This window comes from Anomaloglossus baeobatrachus, chromosome 2 (assembly GCF_048569485.1).
Source record: "Anomaloglossus baeobatrachus isolate aAnoBae1 chromosome 2, aAnoBae1.hap1, whole genome shotgun sequence".
In the NCBI taxonomy this organism is placed as follows: domain Eukaryota; kingdom Metazoa; phylum Chordata; class Amphibia; order Anura; family Aromobatidae; genus Anomaloglossus; species Anomaloglossus baeobatrachus.
In genome coordinates, this window is record NC_134354.1 from 86,732,055 (window position 1) to 86,745,938 (window position 13,884).

General features: G+C 44.4%; 1 protein-coding gene across 2 annotated transcripts in view; it reads right to left on the bottom strand.

The window, feature by feature from the left end:
- The window catches only part of COL8A1 (collagen type VIII alpha 1 chain), a 143,919-nt gene that overhangs the window by 46,659 nt on the left and 83,376 nt on the right, over positions 1 to 13,884 (bottom strand). The gene's annotated exons all lie outside the window — the stretch shown is intronic.

The following is a 13,884-nucleotide window of genomic DNA, read 5'->3' on the forward strand; positions in this document are numbered from 1 at the left end:
CATAGAATTCTTCCCCTCCCCTCACCATAGAATTCTCCCCCTCTCCTCGCCATAGAATTCTCCCCCTCAGCTCGCCATAGAATTCTCCCCCTCCCCTCGCCATAGAATTCTCCCCCCCCAACATAGAATTCTTCCCCTCCCCTCACCATAGTATTCTCCCCCTCCCCTCACAATGGTATTCTCCTCCTCTCCTCACCATAGTATACTACTCCTCCCCTCACCATAGAATTCTCCTCCTCCCATCACCATTGAATTCTCCCCCTCTCCTCGCCATAGAATTCTCCTCCTCCCCTCGCCATAGAATTCTAAAAGCACTAACTGCCATCTCCTTTTTCAGTAATGGGATTATCTGTCGTCACTGAATACAGATTTTACCCAACAATTGAGAGAAAGGATCATTCTAGGAAAAGAAAGAAGCACATTTTTCTGATAAGCTATATTACAAACTAATTAAAATGATGGTTGCTCTTTAATTAATGTTTTGTACCTAGAGATCTTGGTTCAAGAATAAGACTACAGAATTTATGAACAGAGTGTTTGAACCTATTGTAATGGAATTGTATTTAAGTAGTTTTCCCAAGAACAAAGTTGAAATAATAATAATTTACACAATTGGATTTGATTAAAAAAAATGTTCCTGTGCTGAGATCTTATATGTAGAGATGAGCGAACCTGTAGAGGTTCGAGTTCGGTTCGGTTAGTCGTACGGACGCCGCGTTAGAGTTCGGTTCGGCGAGCCGTTCGACGAACCTCTCCAACCCCATTGAAAACAATGGGAGACAATCACAAACACATAAAAACACATTATAAATGTACACATACAGTTAATAAACATTGCCATCACACTTAACGGTTCCTGCGATGCGTCCTGCACTCTGTCTCCTGCTGCTATTCCTTCCGATGATCGCTGCGTCCTCCCGGTAATCAGCACTTATGATAGGACCTATCGTGACGTCAAAATAGCATGTGACCAGTCACGTGTCTGTTATCTTATTGGCTACAGACTGGTCACATGGCTTTGACGTCATGCTAGGACCTGTCAGTGCATCTCTCCAGTACGCGGTGATCGTTTGTGTATCTCCGTGTACCGGCGACATGCTCTGGCACACGGTCGGGTTCCCGGTCTGCTTCCCCATTCCGTTATTCACCAGCTGCCACAGCCGGTCAATAACAGAGATCACCGTTGCTATAGCAACGCGCCTGTTAGTGGTGACGTCACCGCTAACAGCACGCAGCCTCTGATCACTCACGGAGTGAAAAGACTGCATGGGAAGCAGCACCGTCTTCTTCCAATGCAGCGCTGCTGATGTAGCAGAGCTGCATGTGTTGAAGGAGAAAGAAGACAGAAGAGCAGGATCGTGGAGGGATAAGAGGGAGTAATAAACATGGAGCCTCTAAGTGTGTCTGTGTATTTATTTCTATTAAAGTATTTTTTCTCTGTGTGGTGTCTTTTTTTAACCCTTTATTGGAGATTCTTAATGGCCGGGTAAACTTGCCTGACATTAAGAATCTCTGTTATAATACTAGCTAGTAAAACAAAGCTAGTATTAACTCATGATTACCCAGCAAGCCACCCGGCTCCAGGGCTGTTGGAAGCGTTGGATACAGCGCCAGATGATGGCACTTCTATGAAAGCACCATTTTCTGGGGCGGCTGCAGATTGCAATTCGCAGCAGAGGCACCTAGAAACCTCGGGCTAACCTGTGCTGTGGATTCCAATCCCCAGCTGCCTAGTTGTACCTGGCTGGACACAAAAATATGGCGAAGCTCACGTAATTTGTTTTTTAATTATTTCATGAAATAATTTAAAAAGACGTGCTTCCCTATATTTTTGGTTCCCTGCCGGGTACAAATAGGCAGCTGGGGGTTGGGGGCAGCCCGTAGGTGCCTGCTGTACCTGGCTAGCATACAAAAATATGGTGAACCCCACGTCATTTTTTTGGTGGGCAAAAAACTCCTGCATACAGTCCTGGATGGAGTATGCTGAGCCTTGTAGTTCTGCAGCTGCTGTCTGTCTGTATGGATACCTAGAAACCGTAGCACAAAGGGGGTACTCGGACCCTGAAGCCAGGAACCAGAAACAAGTGGAACTGTTTAATTAACCGATTGAGGCCAGGACTAGGGGTCCTGTCCCACCCAAAGTCCCTCATAGAAGACAACAGCCCACCGATTAAGGATAAGAGGTCACTGCCAGGGCCCATAGATCCCATGGGGCAGCGTCTGTGGGCACGGCTCCTTAGGCCACATCCAGCCGGGAGCGGACTCCTGAGTTTCGTACTGGGAAAGTCCATTTTACACAACAGTGCAGGAAAAGGACAGAGACCACCAGCCGGGTGGGGGATCCCGAACGCAACCGGCCGCGGCACCGGACACCATCACCTTGGTTTACCAGAGACTTGTGTGTTTTACTAACTGTGAGTACACAAGCATCCCCTGCGGTCGTCATCTCCCCTGCACTGAGCCACCGGGTCCCGGGGCCACCATCCCTACCCACGGAGGGGTTAACAACTTGCTGCACGACATCTCCCCCGGGTGTCCCGCAACAGCAGCGGTGGTGTCCCACCTCACCACACACCGTGGGTGGCGTCACGAACTTAATACAACCCAGCCCATACATCTACGTCCCCCATTTATTTGGTGTGTCCGCGAGACCCCCAGGTCCGGAGACCCTCGAGCCACCACCCTTGAAGGCCCGGATCAGAGCAGCACTGGCTGCTGGCACGGGGGCGGCACATGAGATACAAGCGGTGACAATGGGGCAGAGATTTTCCAGCCTTCTGGGTCGAATCCCTTTAATGCTCTTGCTCCATACGGTAAGTCAATCCTTAGTAGAAGCAGCAGTACTAATGAATAGTCACGCCAAGTCCATATGATGTAAACAACCATAATTAAGAGTATTCACGTATGCTAATGAAACCAGATCCCCAGTCCTTAAACATTCCAGCTCTCTCCAATGAACACAAATCAATGTAATTACTGACATATTTAAGTAAATGCCACTAGTGATTTCCTGCTGTAAAATAAGCATCAAAAACACAAAGGGTGAAAGCGCAATCCAGGAAAAACATGACAATTCAAAGAGAGAAAGGGGTCTAAATCCTGGAAAAATGTAATTGCTTTCAGGCAGTAAAAACATTTATCTCATTTTTCCAACACTTTCATTGTATAATAGAATGACATGTCACGACAGAGTTGTATGAAAGGAGCCTTCTAGGAATTTTGTCACCTCTAAAAGGCATTGGGTTACTCCTTTCCTCTGTTCTCAAACTGTTCTGTCATGTATGTAATGCAGCCAAGGCTATTACTGACGTCACTTCTAGCTTTTACCGAAATGATGACCACTCCTGCCCGGATGAGGGAGCATTCTGGACACAGCGTGTTTTCTCTTCCGGAGACGCTAGTGTCCTCTATGGGAGAATGCGATGTCTGTGCACACAATCAGGATTCTGGGAGTAGTGGATTTTCACTATGTTCTCCCACTCAGAACACTAGAGTCTCCGCTAGAATAAAATGTCATGTTGCGGGTCAGAAAGCCCCACCTCAGTTTACTGAGCATCTTAAAGAGGCATGGTGGACATGGGATTTCTTAAAATCCCATCCACTGTACTTGTACTGTACAATAAAGTGTTTTCGATGGAACAAAAACTCGCTGAGCCCAAAACGTTGCTCTTCCTGATGGGTACACTCACCCTTGGGGTACATGGACGTTATAGAATGGGAGTTCCATGTTAGTGTCTCATTCTATGAGTTCAAACGTCAAGCAGCTTCTTCTTATCTGGTGATTTTGAGATATCTATCTATTTCATGACAGAGTATTCAAATAGACACCATGGAAAATTAAATTTCCTCTGCCACGGCTGGCAGCAGGGAAAATAAGCATCTGGGGTAGCAGTGAAGCAGAAGCAGCTATCTGCCATTTGACTTGGAACATAATATGTTAGATCAGCTGATGACCATGGCATCCCTATACAGTGAGACAACCTGTTGATTCTCTAATGTGAGAAAATCGAATCAATTATGCTATTGATGCTGATCAAACTCTAATCTGAGTCTAATCAACGTGTCAACTTAGTGTAATCAGAATCTCTCACATGAGAGAATCGTAGCACACTGCACGAGAAGATGGAGAACAACATTTCTTCATCTTCTCCATCCTGTGAATCTGTGGAGATCGGACTGCACTCAGATGTCATCCAAGTGCAGTCTGATGTTTTACACACACCCATAGACTTGTATCTGTGCGCGCTGTCATATATACTCTACAAATTTCAGAAAGCACTGATTGGCACTGTCGGATACATCAGATAGCACTTGTCCTAGTTATATTGTGTTATGAGTGAGCCTTAAATATCTGTATGAAATCGCACATGTAGCAAACATAACGCCACATGCCGGCAGTCTTATTGTAACCAATCACAGAGAGTCACAGAGGGTAGGCAGTGAATATTCATGAGATTTAATGAGCGGACCCAGAAGAAGTGTGCCAGCCGAGCGGAAATTCAGTAAGTAGAATTGTCCTGCTTTAATCCCCATTTTGCTTCCTTTTGCAGCCCCCAAGCTCTTAGTAACACAATTTTCTAACACTCAAGTTCGGTCCCTTAGATTTATATGGGGTTTGGTGTCGAATTCAGGTCAAGTCCGATCCCGACCTGGATTTTTTTTATTTTTTTTTTTAAACTGTCCGGACCCATCGAATCTGAATACCCTGCAGATTCACCCATCTCTATTTGTGACTAATATTATTACTCCGGTTCTAGAATTGTTTGAAACACATAGTAAAGGTCCAGCATGGGGTCCTGTAAGTAGAGGTCTGATTTATCAGCTAGTTATCTATATGGAGCCCGACTGCAGTAGACACATTAACTTGTCTATGGATAGAGACCATGAAGTCAAAATAAATTCATATTTAATTTGTGAATGGTTTACTTATAATGTAGAGGCACATATTGGGTGACACAGGTCCAGTCCAGCAATGGTGTAAGAGAGCATAGTACCTGACATGACGATGTAATTTCTGGTCCACACAATGCTCTCTAAGGCCAGGTTCACACCACCGTACTTTTGGTCTGAGTGCTATCTGTGAAAAAAACTGACAGCTCTCGTATCAATGTTATTCAATAGGGCACTACAGATGGTCGATATTTTGGACTGACAAAATCTGTGTGAAAACAATTGCAGCATGCTCTATTTCCCTCCAGAAATCAGATGAGACTTATCCATTCCAGTATATAGGTGGAAAAAAAAAACGGACGCCACAGTACGGCATCCAATTTTTACAGAAAAATTGTAATTTTTTAACATTGGATACTGTAAATGGTCCTATAAAAAACCTATGGCACAGGTGTGTGATACTGTGTGTGATCCCATGCTAAGAGTCATTGTGAGATTTTGAAAGTCGTCCAAAGCAACGAGCTTTAAGATACAGTATATTAACAAGTCGCCTGAACCCAGCAGACTGTGGTAAAGGACGAGCGCATGTTCATTTTAATTTGCACAATAATATATCGATATTCTCTATTGCACACTCTCAAATTTGTAGATCAGGAGAATAAACTGTGGAAGAAACAAGCGCAGAAATAGGGTCTTATCTGATGGATGAGGGAATACACATGTAAAGACAGGCACTCACCTGTTTCAGTTGTGACAGGCACAACTCCTATGCAAGCATATAGGCAGATTATGCAGCAGTGGTCAGCAGCAGCCCCGATGCAGAAATAGTAGATAACAGGATGGCTGAGAGAAAACTGGGTTAAATGCTGCGCTAGAAAACCACAATTCCGATGGATAAAGTAAAATCCTTTCCTTTATTGGCACAAGTCTACGCGTTTCGAAGGCATACCGCCTTCTTCATCAGGACAAAACAGTACAAGAAAAGAACAGCATGCATACTTTATCCATCGGAATTGTGGTTTTCTAGCGCAGCATTTAACCCGGTTTTCTCTCAGCCATCCTGTTACACTCTCAAATTTGACATTGATGGATGCAACCTATCAACTCAAAACAACTAGACTGACCAGTCTGGTGTAAATGTTGTACACACATTGGCTTACAAACTGGTCACATGATTATGATGTCATCGAAGGGCCTCACTGTCAGGCTGCTTCTCGCTCTGTACAGAGCGATGTAGCAGAGCTGACAATGCTCTCTCTGCTTCTCACTTTCTATAGACTGTGTCTTTACAGAGTGATGATGCAGTGTTGACATTGCTGTCCCTGTGGATTACGTTGGACTAAGGATTTTTTTATAATAAAGATGGAGTCTCTAAATTTAGTTTTGTTTTATTTCTAATAAAAAAAATTTTCTATGCGTTGTGTTTTTTTTTTTACTGTTTGTTAGAAATTCATGGTGGCTATGTCTAATTTGCCGTGACAGCATGACTTTCGGGCTTAGTACCATCTGAGAATACAAAGCTGGTATTAACCTCTTTATTACCCAGCGTGCCACTGCACGAGCTGGGTAATGCGCCATTTCAGGGGTGGCTGCAGGCTGCAGGGAATCCCAGCCCCCAGCTGCCTGGCTTTACCTTGGCTGGCAATCAAAATACAGGGAAGCCCATTTTTTAAAATTATTTAAAAAAGGTATTAAAAAAAAAATGCTCGGGCTCCCGCCGTATTTTGATCGTCAGTCAGGAAAAGCCAGGCAGCTGAAGGCTGGGATTCTGTTTCTTAGCATCATTTCCAGTTGCTTTACCTGGCTCGACCAGTGGCCCTAATGCAGTGCTATACTGGGTAATAAAGGGGTTAATACCAGCTTTGTATTCTCAGATGGTACTAAGCCCTAAATTCATGGTGTCACACAAAATTAGACGTGGACACCATTTCTAGTAAACAGTAGAAAAAAACAAAACAGAATTTTTTTTTATTAGAAATAAAACAAAAAAACATTTTGAGACTCCATCTTTATTATAAAAAAATCCTTAGTCTGACGTAATCCATAGGGACAGCAATGTCAGCTCTGCTTGATCAGTCTGTACAGACACAGTCTATACAAAGTGAGAAGCAGAGAGAATTGTCAGCTCTGCTACATCGCTCTGTACAGAGCAAGAAGCAGGCTGACAGGGTATGATTGCACTTGTGTCTCGCAATGCATCATCCCACAAAGCCTGACGCTCTCAGAACAGGAGTGCCTCAGCTGCATGGAAATACATGCAGCTGATCCGCTCCTGTCGGGAGAAAGTGCGTTGTGCTGCGATGCGACACTCCACAGTGACGATCACTTAACAGGACCTTTGATGATGTCATAGTCATGTGACCAGTCTGCAACCAACGAGGTAATACAACATTCACACCTGACTGGTCACATGACCATGACGTCACGGAAGGTCCTTTAACCTGGGGTATAGCAATGATCAAGCAGAAGCGGCCGAGAAACTGAGAGTCTGCAGGAAGCGTCACGGGAACTGTAAGTATAATGACAATGTTGTTTTTAATAATGTGCTTTTTTTTACTGCCCCTGGACCTAATCTGGACCCGATCTGTAACATGAGCTTCCCAGGAAAGCTCGTGATTGGGATTGTGTACACGATCACTATGTGATCATTACGATCCCCGATCTTTACAGTTTGGGATCGCCCATCACTATCCATGAGTAGATCTGTATACTCGCATGCATATGACCGATACAGAAGCTGCCAAATGTTTACATGTACTAGTCATGTCTGTAAAACGGGCCTGAGGTACAAGCACATAGGCTAACATTGGTCTGTGTGTCGTCACTGCACCCAAAGAGAACAAATAGAAAAAAGGCTCAAGTGAGTCTAAGGATAGATTCACACACCCATGTGAGGTGTCAATGAGCCACCTGATTTCTTTCCTGGGACCTCACACAGACACAATGATGTCCTACTCTTATCCTCAAAATCAGATGAGAACACATGCAGTGAGTCTGACAGATCTCACAGTTGTATCCTTCATCTTCATGGATATGTGCAAAGATCCATCAAACTGTATGGGTCCATGTGACGTCGGATAAAATTGGTAAACAATCAAACATTTCACATGTATGTGTAAATGTAGCATTAGGTAAAGTTCAGACAAATGTATGAAAAATTATCTGATATTCATTCAGAAAAATTGGACCACTTTCATCCATATTGCCATCCGTGTGTCAGTTTTTTACATCTGCGTTTATGTATCAACAGTTTAAGATTTACAAGACCAAATACAGTTTCCTTTTATTTTGCTCAGTCATAGACTTGAGTAGACTTTCACCCCAAAAATGAAAGACAATAGTGCAAACTGCAATTTTTTTCACATGGATGCTTATTCCATGTGAGAAAACTGTCATCTGAACAGCCCTATTGAATTACATTGGTCAACGACCTGTCAGATTATCCCACGGACACCACACGTCACTATGAAGAAGGCATAGCCGAAAGCGTTAATGTTCTGCAGACCATCTACTGCCTTTGCCAAACTCCATTATTGTTGTATGCTGATATATTTTTTAATGCATTTTTTGGGATAAACAATCAACCCAAAAAAATTTAAACTTACAATTGTTACCTAGATTTCTTCTGTTTTTTTCCTTGAATATCAACTGCGGTCAGCTCCCGCTACTGATCTGGCGCAGAGCTCCTAGTGTGGATACAGCGTACATTTGATATACCTACTAGCGGTAAGCTGGCAATCCCTTTGCTGTTTTAAGTCTGAACCAGTAGAATGTGAAATAAAACCTGTCATTTCAGGACCCTAAACAGCTACCTCCAACACCTCTAAATGTGATGCCACCAAATCACAAATCACTTTGTGGAAGAGTAAATCAGGATGGTGACAATATCAGGAAGGGCTATGTAGTTACGTAGGATCTGCTCTCACCATACCGAGCCTGATTGACATCTGCTAATCACTCAACACATATATTGATTGAAGCAGTGAATTCAGTGAAATGGACCTTTTCTAAACCATCCAACTAGATGTACACTCTCTCTCTTGATATTTGTTGATTACTGGTGACTGTTGACTTCACTCCATAGAGGTGATGGGCAAATAGTAACTATTCGTGTTCGGATAATTCATAACAAATCCCAAAATACTATTCCAGTATTCATCACGAATAATAAACCTAATGTAAGGGGTACTATGCCGAGCGCGATAGTACCCGCCCCGTTGCAAATGCGATATCTTGTGATAGCTGCCGTAGCGAACATTATCACTACGGCAGCTTCACATGCACTTACCTGCTCTGCAACGTCGCTCTGGCCGGCGACCCGCCTCCTTCCTAAGGGGGCGGGTTGTGCGGTGTCACAGCGATGTCACACGGCAGGCGGCCAATAGAAGCAGAGGGGCGGAGATGAGCGGGATGTAAACATCCCGCCCACCTCCTTCCTTCCGCATAGCCGGTGAAGGCAGGTACGGAGATGTTCCTTGCTCCTGCGGCTTCACACACAGCGATGTGTGTTGCCACAGGAACGAGGAACAACATCGTATCTCCAATTGGTCCAACATTATGAAAATGACCGATGCTTCACAGATCACCGATTTTCGATGCTTTTGCGATCGGCGCATCTAGGCTTTACACGTTGCGACGTCGTTACCGGCGCTGGATGTGCGTTACTTTTGATTTGACCCCCACGATATCGCAGTAGCGATGTCGCAGCGTGCAAAGTACCCCTAAGTCAATGGGGAACCTGAGTGTAGCACCCAGGGGGCAGAGTGATGTCAGGCACGGGGGATCTCTCGAACCTGAGTTACTCGTCACTGGGCTGGTGTGATCTGGATTGTCGTGGTGGCCTGCCTGGCTTTGTGCCCTGAGGTGTACACCAATGAGGAGGGAAGATGATAGAGGTAGTAGTAGGATGAACGTCATGACACCACGTATGGTATGCGGCCAAAGATTTAGCCGCCGCTGCTGTCACTGTCATCCAGGGCGGATGGTAGTAGCAGCCAGAGATGGTATCACTTCCCACAGGTGGAGCGGGCCCCAGGGAGGAAGATGACGAAAGTAGTGATGGCGTTTGGCGCAGAGGCGCAGGGCAGCGGTGCTGGTAATCAAAAGACAGAGTCTATTGCTGCGGTTCCAGGTGTCTTTACTCACTTTTTGTGCTGTGCCACTCGCCCGAATAGTACTGGTCACCCGCTGTGATGGGCTCCATTGACCCCAGATAAGTTAGAAGAAGTCACCGGTGTTTGAAAGAAGAAGAAAGTCCTTTTTCAGAGTTGCCCTTCCAGCTGTGAGGCACCTGGGCTGAGTGTTCCGATCCCAGACCCAGGCCCCGTGAAGAGAAGAGAAGAAAGAGGGGATGATGTCCCAGAACTGGTGTCCCGAGTAGACTGACTAGTGATTGTGTGTGTTTGCTCCTCTTCCACAGAGTGGAACCCGCCCCTTCAGCTGGTTGTCCTAGTGACCGGGAAAATCCCATGCTTCGTGATGGCCAACCCCCTGCCTACCCTAGTCTAGCTCCCCAGAGAGAAGGCTCCTGTGATGTCTGTAAAGTGTGAATGTGGAACACCGGTGATTAACCCCCTCCTTACCTCAAGGCGAATACCACAATTTAAATGAGCTGCAATACTCTTTGGCGATGGAAGCCTCAGGGGCGCCACATGAGCATTTTTCATGAAAATTTCCCAGAAAAAGTGCCCTGTTTGCCCATTGACTTGCATTAGGTTCGTTATTCATGACAAATACCGTAATAGTACTTTTGGATTCCTTACAAATAATCCGAACTCGAATACTTACTATTTGCCCATCACTAGCTGCTTTACTTTAATTTCCAACCATTCAACTTTCAGAATAACTTTCTCCATATCTTGAGCATGCACCATTATCATGTTCTCGCAGGGCATGCATCGGGTAATGAGGTGTAATTTGCAATTGCAATGAAGCAGGATATAAGGTATGACTGCCAAGTACAAGACTCATGTTCAAGCGCTGGAAAAGGCAAGACAGAGCTATAATGTTTAGAAGAGAAAGGATTTACCACGCATTGGAAAAAATTGTACTGAAAGCTTTTCATGTGCCAATTACCTAAATCAAAGATCCTATGAGCTGTCACAGTGCGTAAATCACCTGATACGTTCCCTGTAAGTGAATGAGGCTGAGATACAGAACCAGACACAGCACAAGTACAAGAGTGGCAATAATTCTAGAAGATGGCATTCCCTAATCTCACACAGCCCCATATTATCTTTCTACCTGAGTAATTGCAAACCAACTTGGAGGTACACGATGATCAATTCAGCACAAATTCCAAGAGTTTTACCATATTTACCATCTGACCTATGGTTTTCTTTATTACTGCCCATTACTTACCTCTATTGTCACTAGAGGATTGGGGGCCACTATGCATGGGAAACATTCCCAAACTAAATAGAGCCATAAACTAAGGAATGGGTCTCAGGATTTAGGAATGCAAAATTTACCTTGCCCTAGCAAAGCAAACTTCACAGTGTGTGCTGAAAGACTAGCGGGAATGTGAAAATTCCTGGAGCTTACACTATAGTCTGTAGACATAATCAAAGAAACACCATCTCCATCATTCGAAGGAGACGTTTATGGCCTCCTTTAAAGTAAGACTCTAGACACACATTGCTAATATTTTAAGAATGCTACAGAACATGTATGAGTAAGAAGTGTTTATATAACACTCCGAGATATATGTATGTGGGACTTCACAGCAGACGAAATATATTCTGAGGATGTTAAATAAAAACAAATCTTACACATTTGATATTTGTCTTACATTTCAGGAATGTTGCCATAAAGCGGTTTCTGTTTCTATACTGTCATTCTTAAGAGAAACAGTTTATAGTTTTGTTCCGTAGAGAGATTGTTGTGAATGTTATGGCTGAATGTATTCAGGCAGATCAATAAGAGCAGAGGAGACGGCTTTTCTTTCTTACAGTAGGAAATGCATGAATCAGCAATGATCTACTGATCAGAGAAGGGTTCTCCAGGAGAGAAATATCTAACAGTTCAATCAGACATATCAGAAGAGTCGTGATGTCTAGGACTAGATGCTGGAGCTCAAACCAACATGGTTCAGCTGGTATCACAGCAGAAACCACATCTAGATACTGTTTTTACCTGCAGCCATACATGATGTCCAAGAGAGGTAGTTCTTAGCAAACGACTAGAGATAGGTGAGCACTAAAATGCTTGGGTGCTTAGTACTTGAGTTGAGCAGGTCTGACGCTCTGAAAGAGCTCAACTCCAGTAACGAGTATAATGGAAGTAAATGAATGGTGAGTTCGGCTCACCGCCCACATTAAGCAAGCCATAACGAGAGCATTTCTGGGTGGCTGGATTTATTCTTTTGACAGACTACATCCGAACACATTGCTTTAACACTAGTGAGAGCCATTCAGACACTACGACTGGCTCTCCATGGGGTGGACGCACACATCATGCAGTGACCAATCCTGTGCGTTGTGGTTGTTGTATCACGGCCGAAACCTCCGAGCCATTGCAATACTTGGCCAAGCTCCACAAGTACCCGAGCACCCCATGATCGTCAATTACTGAACAGTACTGAGCCTGCTTCCTCATCACTACAAACAACTCTCTTTTTATGATCTCCAAATGTCCTAATAGGTCTTCCTAAATCCCAATCATTTTGTCCACATATCCTAACATCAGTGACAATACCTCTTTGTTCTTGACATTGGTCTTGGTCCAAGGCCTCATTTAGCCATCCGTGAGCCACGTATGGATTATTTGATTTTCTCGGATACAACTTATACCTGTTAAAGTCTACAGTGCTATTCCCATGTTTATGTCTCACAAGGACAAGTTTTTTGGGAGGGATCAGAGACACAGATCAAAATTACCGACGTATATCTATTGGTCAAAGAAAATCACTGACAGCACACAGATGGCATCATTGTACAGTCCATGTGCTGCCCAGGATTACCATTCTAATAAATAGGAGAAACTGTATAATTTACTATTTGATGGTAAAAACTGGTGAGGCCAAACACTGATGAAACGTGGATTAAAAAACACTGATTACATTGGGACCATTTTATGTGAACGTGATAAATTTAATTTCCCAGACGAGCATGCATGCCATTTAGGTCTCCTCATACTGGCATTCCAACCATGTATTGTCACTCTCCACAAGGAGAAATGTTAGCATTTAGATCCCAGTCTTAAGGCCACTTTACACACAGCGACATCGCTAGCAATGTCGCTGCCGATCGCACCCACCCCTGTCGTTTGTGCGTCATGGGCAAATCGCTGCCCTTGGTGCACAATAATGTTAGGCCCCTTCACACGTACTTACCTACCTAGCGACATCGCTGTGGCCGGCGAACCACCTCCTTTCTAAGGGGGCGGTTCGTTTGGCGTCACAGCGGCGTCACTAAGCGGCTACCCAATAGAAGCGGAGGGGCGGAGATGAGCGGGACGAACATCCCACCCACCCCCTTCCTTCCTCATTGCGGGCGGCCGCAGGTAAGGTGATGTTCCTCGTTTATGCGGTGTCACACGTAGCGATGTGTGCTGCCGCAGGAACGCCGAACAACCTGCGTCCTGCAACAGCAACGATACTCGGGAAATGAACGACGCGTCAACGATCAAAGATTAGGTAAGTAATTTTGATTGTTAATGGTCGTTTGTGCATTTCACATGCAAGAATGTCGCTAACGAGGCCGGATGTGCGTTACGAAATTCGTGATCCCAACGACATCTCGTTAGTGATGTCCTTGCGTGTAAAGCGGCCTTTAGCCTTTTACTTAGCCAAATCAGATTTTATGCTTTGCACTGATGAGGGGCAATACCCTGAAACATGGTGTCTGGAAATTGAGATTCTAATTTGGTGTATATCCTAAGTTATATGGCAAAGCTCGGAAAAGGGGTCAATATTGACTTGTAGGATTGCTAGCACTAGAGTTTCAGTTCTCTTCATCTCTGAAGAGGCAATTTGCATACATGATAAATAAACAT